This window comes from Chiloscyllium punctatum, chromosome 34 (assembly GCF_047496795.1).
Source record: "Chiloscyllium punctatum isolate Juve2018m chromosome 34, sChiPun1.3, whole genome shotgun sequence".
NCBI lineage: Eukaryota > Metazoa > Chordata > Chondrichthyes > Orectolobiformes > Hemiscylliidae > Chiloscyllium > Chiloscyllium punctatum.
In genome coordinates, this window is record NC_092772.1 from 2796768 (window position 1) to 2808378 (window position 11611).

Here is an 11611-nt window from a genome sequence, read left to right on the forward strand (position 1 = left end):
CTGCAGCTCTTACATCCCTCCCTATCTACCAAATCTCTTCCATTCCCTAAACACCAACAGTCTGTGGAGACCCGACCACCATCCCGATCAGTGTAATCCTCTCAGGTCTCTGCAGTAATCCTGATCTGTCGAACTCACTCCATGCCTGTGCCTCTCCCAATCCAGTCCCTACAAACCCCACTATCTATTTAACACCCTCCTGTCACTATCACCCCCATGTCAATGTAAGCTCCTCCTGTGTCTCCATCATCTACCCATCTCCATAACCTTGTCCAGCTCTTACACCACTATCTGTTTAAATGTCACCTTCCTCTGCAACTTCCTTCTGTTTGTGCTATGCTCCCTTATCTGTGAAACTGTTTCTGACCATAATTGTTATCCCAGTCTCTGAAAAGAAATCCAGATTCCACAGCCTCCATAACCCCCAGAACCTAATCCTTCCTATGTCTATAAACATCTTCAGTCATGACTACCCTGCATATCTCTGTTTGTTCTTCCAGTCGATACAAACATCTTTATCTCTGTAATCTGCTCAGCTCCCTAAAACAGTCCCTGTCTGTGATCCAGCCCTGGTCTACAAACATCCTTATCCCTGTAAACTTCTCTATCCCTCCCAACATTCCCATCTCCATGAACCCCTGTCAGCCCTACAGCGCTCCACATTTCTGTAACCTCCTGTGGGTCTATGGTCCTCCTTCCCTGTGAAATCACCACCAGTCCCCACATCCCTCCCAATCTGGGTCCTCTGCTCCAGATCAGACCATTGCTGTCTCTGTAAACACCTCCCCTCCTGACAACTCTTCCCATTTGTGTAACCTCGTTCAGACCCCATACTCTCCAGCTTCCTGAATCCTCTTCCTGCCATTGCAACCAAAACCACATGTTTATGGAACAACCACCAGTGCTTACACCCTCCCCAACTCAGTAACCACTTACAGTCCTAACAAAACACCTAAACTGTGAAACCTCTAATTTCCCTACAATCCTCCCTCCCTCCCTCCCTCCTGAAATGCCTTCATCACCATGAAACCTCACAATTACTGAAGCCTCCTTTTGGCATTGCAACCCTCCTCATGTCTGCAAAATCCTCCTGTCCTGATATCCCTCCCTATCTCTGTAACTCCCTCCACCATCCAGTGCCCTTCTGGAGAACGTGGCAGAGGATGGAAGATTTGTAAAGTCCGAGCCATGTTACGGAGGTAGAATTCTGGGAATTACAGATTTGGTCGAATGTCTGTGGTGTGCAGATTATTGGCGAGGATTCTAAAGACCGGATTTATGACGACTTGGAAAACCATAGTTAAATTAGCCACAGTCAGTATGGGTTTGTGAGGGGTCAGGTCATGCCTCACAAACCTTATTGAATTCTTTGAGGATATGACAGAATATGTTGATGGCTCATTCAAAAAAGAAGGAAAATTGGGATACAGGGAAATCTGTCTGTCTGGATACAGGATTGGATGGCCCAGAGAAGACAGAGGGTGGCAGCAGATGGACAGTATTGAGCCTGGAGCTCAGTGACCAGTGGGGTTCTGTAACAATCAGCTCCAGGAGTCTGCTCTCTGTGATTTTTGTAAATGACTTGGATGTGGATGTTGGAGAGTGGGTTAGTAAGTTTGCCAATAACATGAAGATTGGTGGAGTGGTGGGGAATGTGGAAGGCTGTTGTCGGTTGCAATGGGACATTGACAGGACGCAGAGCTGGGCTGGAAGTGGCAGATGGAGTCCAATCCGGAAAAGTGTGAAGTGATTCATTCTGGAAGGTCGAACCTGAATATAGAATACAGGGTGAAAGGCAGAATACTTGGCAGTGTGGAGGAACAGAGATCATGGGGTCCGTGTCCATAGATCCCTCAAAATCGCCACGCACGTTGGTAGGGTTGTTAAAAAGGCATATGTTGTGTTGGCTCCCCTTAGAAGGGGATTGACTGTAAGAGCCGTGAGGTTTTACCGCATCTTTATAGCGTCCTGGTGAGACCACACTTGGAATACTGTGTTCAGTTCCTGTTTACAGGAAGGATGTGCAAGTTTTAGAGAGTGTACACAGGAGATTTACCAAGATGCTGCCTGCAATGGAGGGCATTTCTTGTGGAGAAAGGTTGAGGGAGCTAAGGCTTTTTTCATTGGAGTGAAGAAGGAGGTGGGGCGACTTTGTGGAGGTGAAAAAGATGATGAGAGGCACAGAGAGAGTGAATAGTCAGAGACGTTTCCTCCTATCGCATAAATGGCTATTACAAGGCGGCATAATTTTAAGGTCAATGGAGGATGGATAAGAGGATAGAAAATGGTAGGTGGTTGGATGGACTGCCAATGGTGGGAGTAAAATTAGACACATCTGGGACATTTAATAGACTCTTGGACAGACACATGGATAATAGTAAAATGAAGGGTATGTAGTTATTTTGAGCTTACAGTTGGAGAAAAGGTTGGCATGAAATCATGGCCGAAGGGTCTTGGGCTGAACTGTTCTGTGTTCTGTGTTCTGTCTGGTAAACTGAGTAATAAGCTCAGATCAGTGTAAAAAAGGATATGGCATTCAGGAGGAGGTAGTGAACTGGATACAAAATTTGCTTGATGGTAGGAGACAGAGAGTGGTGGGAGACATGTTGTTTTTCTGACTGGAGGCATGTGACCAGCGGTGGAGTGGGTCCTGTGTTGTTTGTCATTTGGATAAATGGTTTGGATGGAAATATTGGTTTCCTGGTAAGTAATTGTTTTGGGTGACACTGAAATTGGTGGGAAAGTGGACAGTGAAGAAGGTTATCTGTGATACAACAGGATGAACAGTCCTGCTGGGATAGTGGACTGAAGAATAGCAGATGGAGTTTAATTAGATAAAGGTGAGGTGTTCCATTTTGGTGAAACAATCCAGGGTGGGACTTGTACAGTTAATGTTCGGGCCTGGGTGGTGTTTTCAGTCAGAGACCCAGGGATGCAGGTACACAGTTCTTTGAATGTGGTGTCCCAGGTAGACAGGCTGGTGAAGCAGGTGTTTGGGATGGTTACCTTCATTGGGGAGAGCATTAAGAGTAAGAGTTGGGATGTCATGTTGTATCTGTAAAAGACATTGGTGGGGCCACCATTAAAACATTGTTTATCAGGAGGAAGAACTCATCTAGTTCACTAACCACCTTTAGGGAAGGACATCAAATATTCTAACCTGGTCTGGCCGACATGTGACTCCAGACCCACAGCAATATGGCTGACTCTGAGCTACCCTCTCAGTAATTAGCAGAGGGGTCAAATACCGTTGTTCCAGGCAGTGACACCCACATCCCATGAATGAATATATAAAAATACCTATGTCTCTCCCTACCTCTGCAAATCCCTCCAGCTGCAGCAATCCGTCCTGGCTTTGTCACACCCTGACCACTCTCTGTAACACTCTCACCACCTCCAGCACCTTCACCTCTCCCTGTTCCTATTGTGTCAATGAACCCTGACCATGGCTCCCCTTCCCACAGCCCCCCTCCTGCGAGCAGACCCATTGTAATCCATTAACATTTACTCCGAAAACACTCTCTCACTTCAGGATTTTAAGTCCTTTTTGGTGATCTTCTCAGCCTCATAATCTAGTATGTTACCTTTTGAACCTGAGTGAGGGATCAGTGGGAATTTCTTGCTGAGGTTTTTACTGTTTCAATGGAATGTCGTTTTGTTGAGTATTTTACACTGTTCCTTCAAATGTTTTCCACTGTTCATTTACAGGCACATATTTCAGTCTGTTTAGCCTGTTTACCTTGGTCAGTTCTCCTCTCAACTTCATGTCATTGGCTATTTTTGTTTCTAGTTGTAGCTTGTCCTTTCTGTGATTCACTTTAAAACTTTGTTTATTTAAAGTGCACTTTATCACAATTTCCCGAAGGATCTCTGCAGGTGACATTACTCATTCACTAAGTTTCATTACACGGTCGCTCTGCGATTGTTATGTCCCTTAACAGTTGCACAATGTGTTTTTCAAAGAAACACTGAAAAAAAATTAACCGAACTCCTCTTCCAATATCAATGCTGTCCGTGTGATTGTCCCAGATTATACAAATATTGAAGTTTTACAAAGTTATCACAATACCTTTGTTAAAAAATTCCAATGAGTTCCTGTTTAATGCAGTGACGAGCCATTAAATGCTGTTCGGTGGCTAAAACTGTTCTGCTGCTTGTGTCCTTGGCAAGTAGTAGCCAGAATTTACATTCAGACTGACTCTACTTCATGATCTGAGGCTAATTGATTTCTCTGTAAAGCCTTTGTTATCCATTATTGTTAGCGTTGCCCATTTTGCCTGAGTTTGCACAAGATTACGAACCACTGAATATTTTTGTTTACCCTGTATCCATGTCTCCCTGGTGTCTAATTCTCTTTTATCTCTGTGTCACAAATCCATCGACCTTATTACAGCAACGTTGTCCGTTCAAAACAAAAACAGAATATTCTCTCTTCCACAATTTTCTGTCACAAACCTATTTGCTGATGTACAATTTTAATTAACCTCTGTCCCATCCTGTTCCTTTCTGCTAGTGTTCAGCCACATTCCCAGGCTATTCCATTGCTTTACCTTTTCCCTTTGGATTTGAAAGCTCCTTTCACCTGCATTCTCTCTGTCAGTTTAATTCCCTGTCCATAAACCTACCGACATGATTGGCCAGGACACTGGTCCCAGCACGGTTCCAGAGGGACCATCCGAATAGTTTCTTTTAAATCAGGTATGGGATGTGGGTGTCTCTGTCTGACCAGCCTTTCTTGCCCAGCCCTCGTTGACCTTGAGCTGAGTGACTTGCTCGGCCATTTCAGAGGGTAATTGAGAGGCAAACCCTTTGCTGTGGGGATGTTGTGCAGACCACGTGAGGATGGGCAGATGTCCTTCTCTAAAGGACAAGTGTTTGGATTTGTTGTACATCAGTAATGGTTTCATACTTATTTGTGGATTGTTAATTATTATTTTTAAAATTATTGATTTCAAATGTCTCCTTTTCAGATGGCGGGATTCAATCCTGCCTCCCCTGAACATTAGCTGAGGTTTTGGATACATTCTCTCGCAATAATACCACTAGGCCATTACTTCACCTGCTCCAGTTAATGATCCCTGAGCACTGATACCAGGGCATCATGAAACTAAACCCATTCTTACAACATGACTGTGTGATCCTGACATTTTCCAGCAATCTGGGACTATCACTTAATATCGCTCCATTTTCCATATCTCTGTGGGACTCAGTGCCATTCTCGATGTGTAACCCTCACTGCATCTGTTTAATTTCCCATTCTGTCTATTTCTCTGTCTCCTGTAGGTACTCAGGAAAGTCCTGACTCAATAGCCTTCCCAGCTGCTGGGTGGATCGTCCATCACCTCATTGAATGCAGTTGGTCTGCCAGAGAGAGACAAAGGGAAAGGAGATCTGGAGCCTTCAATAAATCCTGTAGTGAGGTAAGGTCACCCACAGTGCACAGAGCAAAGAGCAATGAGAGGGATCCAACCATCTGTTAACACAACATGACATAGATACAGTGCTGGAGGGGAGTACAGTACACACACACACACACCCCAGGCTCAATCACCATCCCAATGTAAGTTCTGTTATATTAAAACTCACGACTCTACAACAGTGTATCTATGGCATGTCTTGTGGTCCAGTGTCTTCAATAATTTTAAATTCCTATAACAGATCCTATCGCTGTAACCTCCTCCCTTCCCGATAGTCCCTCCACATATTTTAAATGTACTTCATTCCAGACTACCATCCCTATGCCTGTAACTTGGTTCAGTGTCTACAACATGCCTTATCTCGTTTGCCTTCTCCTCCAATAATGTAAACACAAGGACTGCAGATGCTGGAAACCAGAGTCTAGATTAGAGTGGTGCTGGAAAAGCATGGCAGGTCAGGCAGCATCCGAGGAGCAGGAAAATGACGTTTCGGGCAAAAGCCCTTCATCAGGAACAGAGGCTGGGAGCCTGCAGAGTTGGGAGGTAAATGAGAGGGGGGTGGGGATAGGGAGAAAGTAGCATAGAGTATAATAGGTGAATGGGGTGGGGAAGAAGGTGATAGGTCAGAGAGGAGGATGGGGGAAGGTAGCAAAGAGTACAATGGGTGAATGGGGGTGGGGATGGGGGTGATTGGTCAGAGACGAGGGTGGAGTGGATAGGTGGGAAGGGAGATAGGCAGGTAGGACAGGTCATGGGGGGCTGAGCTGGAAGGCTGGAGGTGGGGAAATGAGGAAACTGGTGAAGTCCACATTGATGCCCTGGGGTTGAAGTGCTCCGAGGCGGAAGGTGAGACGTTCTTCCTCCAGGCGTCAGGTGGTGATGAAGCAGCGGTGGAGGAAGCCCAGGGCCTGCATGTCCTCGGCAGAGTGGGAGGGGGCGTTGAAATGTTGGGCCACAGGGCAGTGGGGTTGATTGGTGCGGGTGTACCAGAGATATTCCCTAAAGTGCTCTGCTAGGACGTGTCCAGTTTCCCCAATGTAGAGGAGACCGCATAGGGAGCAACGGATACAATAAATGATATTGGTGGATGTGCAGGTAAAACTTTGGATGTGGAAGGCTCCTTTGCGGCCTTGGATGGTGGTGAGGGGAGAGGTGTGGGCGCAGGTTTTGCAATTTCTGCAGTGGCAGGGGAAGGTGCCAGGAAGGGAGGGTGGGATTTTGGGAGGGGTGGACCTGACCAGGTAGTCACTCAGGGAACGGTCTTTGCGGAAGGCAGAAAGGGGTGGGGAGGGAAATGTATCCCTGGTGGTAGGGTCTGTTTGGAGGTGGCGGAAATGTCGGCGGATGATTTGGTTTATGCGAAGGTTGGTAGGGTGGAAGGTGAGCACCAGGAGCGTTCTGTCCTTGTTATGGTTGGAGGGGTGGGGTCTGAGGGCGGAGGTGTGGGATATGGACGAGATACGTTGGAGGGCATCTTTAACCACGTGGGAAGGGAAATTCCGATCTCTAAAGAAGGAGGCTATCTGGTGTGTTCTGTGGTGGAACTGGCACTCCTGGGAACAGGTACGGCGGAGGTGGAGGAATTGGGAATACGGGTTGGCAAATTTGCAGGCGGTAGTCTCGGAAGAGGTGCAATCGAGGTAGCTGTGGGAGTCGGAAGGTTCATTAAAAAATGTCAGTGTCAAATCGGTTGTCATTAATGGGGATGGAGAAGTCCAGGAAGGGGAGGGAGGTATCAGAGATGGTCCAGGTAAATTTAAGGTCAGGGTGGAAAGTGTTGGTGAAGTTGATGAATTGCTCAAACTCCTCAAGGGAGCACGATGTGGCGCCAATGCAGTCATCACTGTAGTGGAGGAAGACGTGGGGAGTGGTGCCATTGTAACAACGGAAGATGGACTGTTCTGCGTAGCTAACAAAGAGACAGGCAGAGCTGGGGCCCATACGGGTGCCCATGGCTACCCCTTTGGTCTGGAGGAAGTGGGAGGATTTGAAGAAAAAATTGTTAAGTGTGAGGACAAGTTCAGCCAAACGAATGAGAGTATTGGTGGAAGGGTACTGTTGTGGACATCGGGAGATGAAGAAACGGAGGGCTTGGAGCTCCTGGTCATGGAGGATGGAGGTGTAGAGGGATTGGATATCCATGGTGAAGATGAGGCGTTGGGGGCCAGGGAAACAGAAGTCTTGGAGGGGGTGGAGGGTATGGGTGTTGTCTCGAACGAATGTGGGTAATTCCTGGACTGGGGGATAGGACAATGTCGAGGTAGGCAGACATGAGTTCGGTGGGGTAGGAGCATGCTGAGACAATGGGTCGGTCAGGATGGTCAGGCTTGTGGATCTTGGGAAGGAGGTAGAACCGGGCAGTGGGGGATCCCGGACAATGAGATAGGAAGCTGTGGGTGGGAGATCTCCTCCTGAGGTGATGAGGTTCTGTCTGCTCTGGGAGATGATGGTTTGGTGATGGGAGGTGGGTCATGGTCGAGGGGGTGATAGGAGGAGGTGTCTTCGAGTTGGCATCATGGCTTCAGCAGTGTAGAGGTCAGCGCACCAGACTACCACTGCACACCCTCTATCTGCTGGTTTGATGATGCGGTCGGGAGTGGAGCAGAGGGAATGGAGGGCTGCACGTTGTAAGGGTGAGAGGTTGGAGTGGGGGAGGGGGGAGATAGATTGAGGCGGTTAATGTGTCAGCGGCAGTTGCAAATGAAGAAATCGAATGCAGGTAATAGGCCAGCACGGGGTGTCCAGGTGGATGGAGTATGTTGGAGGTGGGCAAAAGGGTCCTTGGAAGGTGGGTGGGAGTCTTCATTGTAAAAGTAAGCTCTGAGGCGGAGGCGGTGGAAGAAGTGTTCGATGTCACGGCGTGTATTGAATTAATTGACGTGTGGACGGAGGGGGATAAAGGTGAAGACTTTGCTGAGGACTGATCATTCGTCCTCAGTGAGGGGGGGTCAGGGGGAATGGTGAAAACTCGGCAGGGCTGGGAGCTGGGACCAAGCGTAGGTGTGGAGCTGGGGGAGGCGACGGAGCCTGTTACTGGAGAGGGTGTGGTGTTAGGGGGAATAGGGATGGAGTCATGAGCAGGGGTGGGGTTCCCCTCAGGGTTCTGGGGGCAGGGATTGTGACAGTGAGACCTGGGGGGGTTGTCAGCAGAATGCAAGTGCGCGGCGTTGGTGGGGGCGGAAGTGGTGGCAAACACGGCAGTGGGGCGGGGGGCATGGAAGTCACTGAGTGTGTGACATTCGCGATGATGTGAGGGGCGGAAGTGATATCATTTGTGGTGTGTGAGGAATTGTGAGGGGCAGAAATGGCATTTACTTTATGTTAACCAATAATTTCCTGTCACAAATCTCTTTGACAATGTCGTATTTTAATTAAACTCAGTCCCTTACTGTTTCTTTCTGTTGGTCTTCATCCACATCTCCATCGTGTTCCAATATTTCAACCTTTCTCTTTGGACTTGGGAATTTCCATTCACGTCAGACCTGTCCCCCTTCACATCTGTGTCCATTTATAGCACACTGCATAATCCTGATACCTGGGGAGCCTATCTCAATAAAATAGCTCAGTCTTCCCTGAGTACTTGTAACAGTGCTCACTGGTCAGAACCACTTCTGATGTTACCATTGTGTGATCCTCACACTGCTGATATCACTCAGTCTCTCTGCATGTGATATCCCTTACTTTTGGGTCTAATTGCTACCTCTGTCAGCGTCTCCCGCTCTTGCAGCTCCTCCAGATCCTGAGCCACTCCAGAGGGACGCAGCAGAACAGGCCAGGAATGGACATTAGGAATTTCCAGATCTCTGTGGGATTCAATGCCAATCTCCATGTGTAACATTCATGCATCAGTGTAATTTTCCATTCTGTCTATTTCTCTGCCTCCTGTAGGTATTCCTGATGTCCCTGATTCAGCAGAATTCCCAATTCCTGTCTCGTACATCACCACATTGAAGACGGTTGGTCAGCCAGCGAGATGGAGAGGGAGATCTGGAGCCTTCAGTAAATTCTGCAGCCGGTAAGATCACTCACAGTAAACAGCACAGGGAGGAGTAAGTGGATTTTAATTCAGACCCTGAGGGCATGATGTAGGAACAATGCTGGGCAAGAAACATGAGAAAATTCTCAGGCTTCATTATCACCATCTTGTCTGTAAATTCATCTGTTCCACAGAACCCTCCCTATGTCTGTCAGTTTCTCCATTGTCTGTTTCATCGATACCACTTCCCCTATCTCTATCAGCCCCTACAATACTGCCTATCCCTGTAAGCTCCTCCTACCACTACAACTCTCCAAGTTTCTGCCTTTGTCATTAATCCCGGGTTCTGTCACATCTCTCCTTAACTGAAGAAAAACAACTCTTCAGTTCCTTAAGCCACCCTGGTCAGTGTAGTCCTTTCCAGATCTGAGAAACGTCCCTGTCTTTGTGACTTTTTTGAACTCCTACTACCTTCATGATCTCTGTAACCTTCCCGTCACGACAACAAAAAAGCCCTGTACCTTAGTAACCTCCTGCAGCTGTAAGACTCCTCCTTGTCTCTGGGCACAGTGCAGAGTGACCCTGCTTCTCTCATAAATTAGTTTCTGCATTTCTAATGATGATTATGAACTCTTCCTGTTTCTGAAATGCAGTCAGTCTCTGTAAACTCTGCTGGTCCCAAATGATGTAATTTCCTACGATAACTACAAACCTTTATGCCTTTAACCTCCTCCAGATGCAATCACACAGTTTATCTCTATAACCTCCATGAGTGTTGGAGTCATAGAAATGTACAGCACGGAAACAGACCCTTCGGTTCAACCTGTCAATGCCGACCAGATATCCCAACCCAATCTAGTCCCACAGGCCAGCACCCGGCCCATATCCCTCCAAACCCTTCCCATTCCTATACCCATCCAAATGCCTTTTAAATGTTGCAGTTGTATCAGCCTCCACCACATCCTTTGGCAGCTCGTTCCATACACGTACCACCCTCTGCTTGAAAAAGCTGCCCCTTAGGTCTCTTTGATATCTTTCCCCTCTCACCCTAAACCTATGCCCTCTAGTTGTGGACTCCCCAACCCCAGGGAAAAGACTTTGTCTGTTTATCCTATCCATGTCCCTCATAATTTTGAAACCTCTGTAAGATCACCCCTGAGCCTCCGATGCCACAGCCCCAGCCTGTTCAGCCTCTCTCTGTAGCTCAAATCCTCCAACCCTGGCAACATTCTTGTAAATCTTTTCTAAACCCTTTCAAGTTTCACAACATTTTTCTGATAGGAAGGAGACCAGAATTGTACAAAATATTCCAACAGTGGCCTAACCAATGTGCTGTACAGCCACAACATGACCTCCCAACTCCTGGACTCAATACTCTGACCAATAAAGGAAAGCATACCAAACGCCGCCTTCACTCTTATCTATCTGCGATTCCACTTTCAAGGAGCTATGAATCTGCACTCCAAGGTCTCTTTGTTCAACAACACTCCCTAGGACCTTACCATTACGTGTATAAGTCCTGCTAAGATTTGCTTTTCGAAAATGCAGCACCTCGCATTTATCTGAATTAAACTCCATCTGCCAGTTAGCCCATTGTCCCGTCTGGTCCAGATCCTGTTGTAACCCTCTTCGCTGTCCACTACACCTCCAATTTTGGTGTCATCTGCAAACTGTAGCTCTTATGCTCTCATCCAAATGATTTATGTAAATGATAAAAAGTAGAGGGCCCAGCACTGATCCTTGTGACACTCCACTGGTCACAGGTCTCCAGTCTGAAAAACAATCCTCCACCACCACTCTCTGTCTTTTATTTTTGAGCCAGTTCTGTATCCAAACGGCTAGTTTTCACTGTATTCCATGAGATCTAACCTTGCTAATCAGTCTCCCATGGGGAACCTTGTTGAATGCCTTACTGAAGTCCATATAGATCACATCTATCACTCTGCCCTCATCAATCTTCTTTGCTACTTCTTCAAAAAATCACTCGAGTGTGTGGGACATGATTTCCCACGTACAAAGCCATGTTGACTATCCCTAATCAGTCCTTGCCTTTCCAAATTCATGTACATCCTGTCCCTCAGGGTTCCCTCCAACAACCTGCCCACCACTGAGTTCAGGCTCATCGGTCTATAGTTCCCTGGCTTGTCTTTACCACCCTTCTTAAACAGTTGCATCACGTTTGCCAACCTCCAGTCTTCCAGCACCTCACCTGTGATTA

At 47.2% G+C, this 11611-nt stretch overlaps 1 long non-coding RNA gene across 1 annotated transcript in view; it reads left to right on the forward strand.

Moving 5' to 3' along the window:
* LOC140458983 (uncharacterized) overlaps positions 1 to 9429 on the forward strand; it is a 51916-nt gene extending 42487 nt beyond the window's left edge. The window contains exons 3-4 of the long non-coding RNA XR_011953792.1: positions 5284 to 5420; positions 9306 to 9429. This is a non-coding gene — a long non-coding RNA (uncharacterized lncRNA). The remainder of the gene's footprint in view (positions 1 to 5283; positions 5421 to 9305) is intronic.
* The last annotated feature ends 2182 nt before the right edge of the window (positions 9430 to 11611 follow it).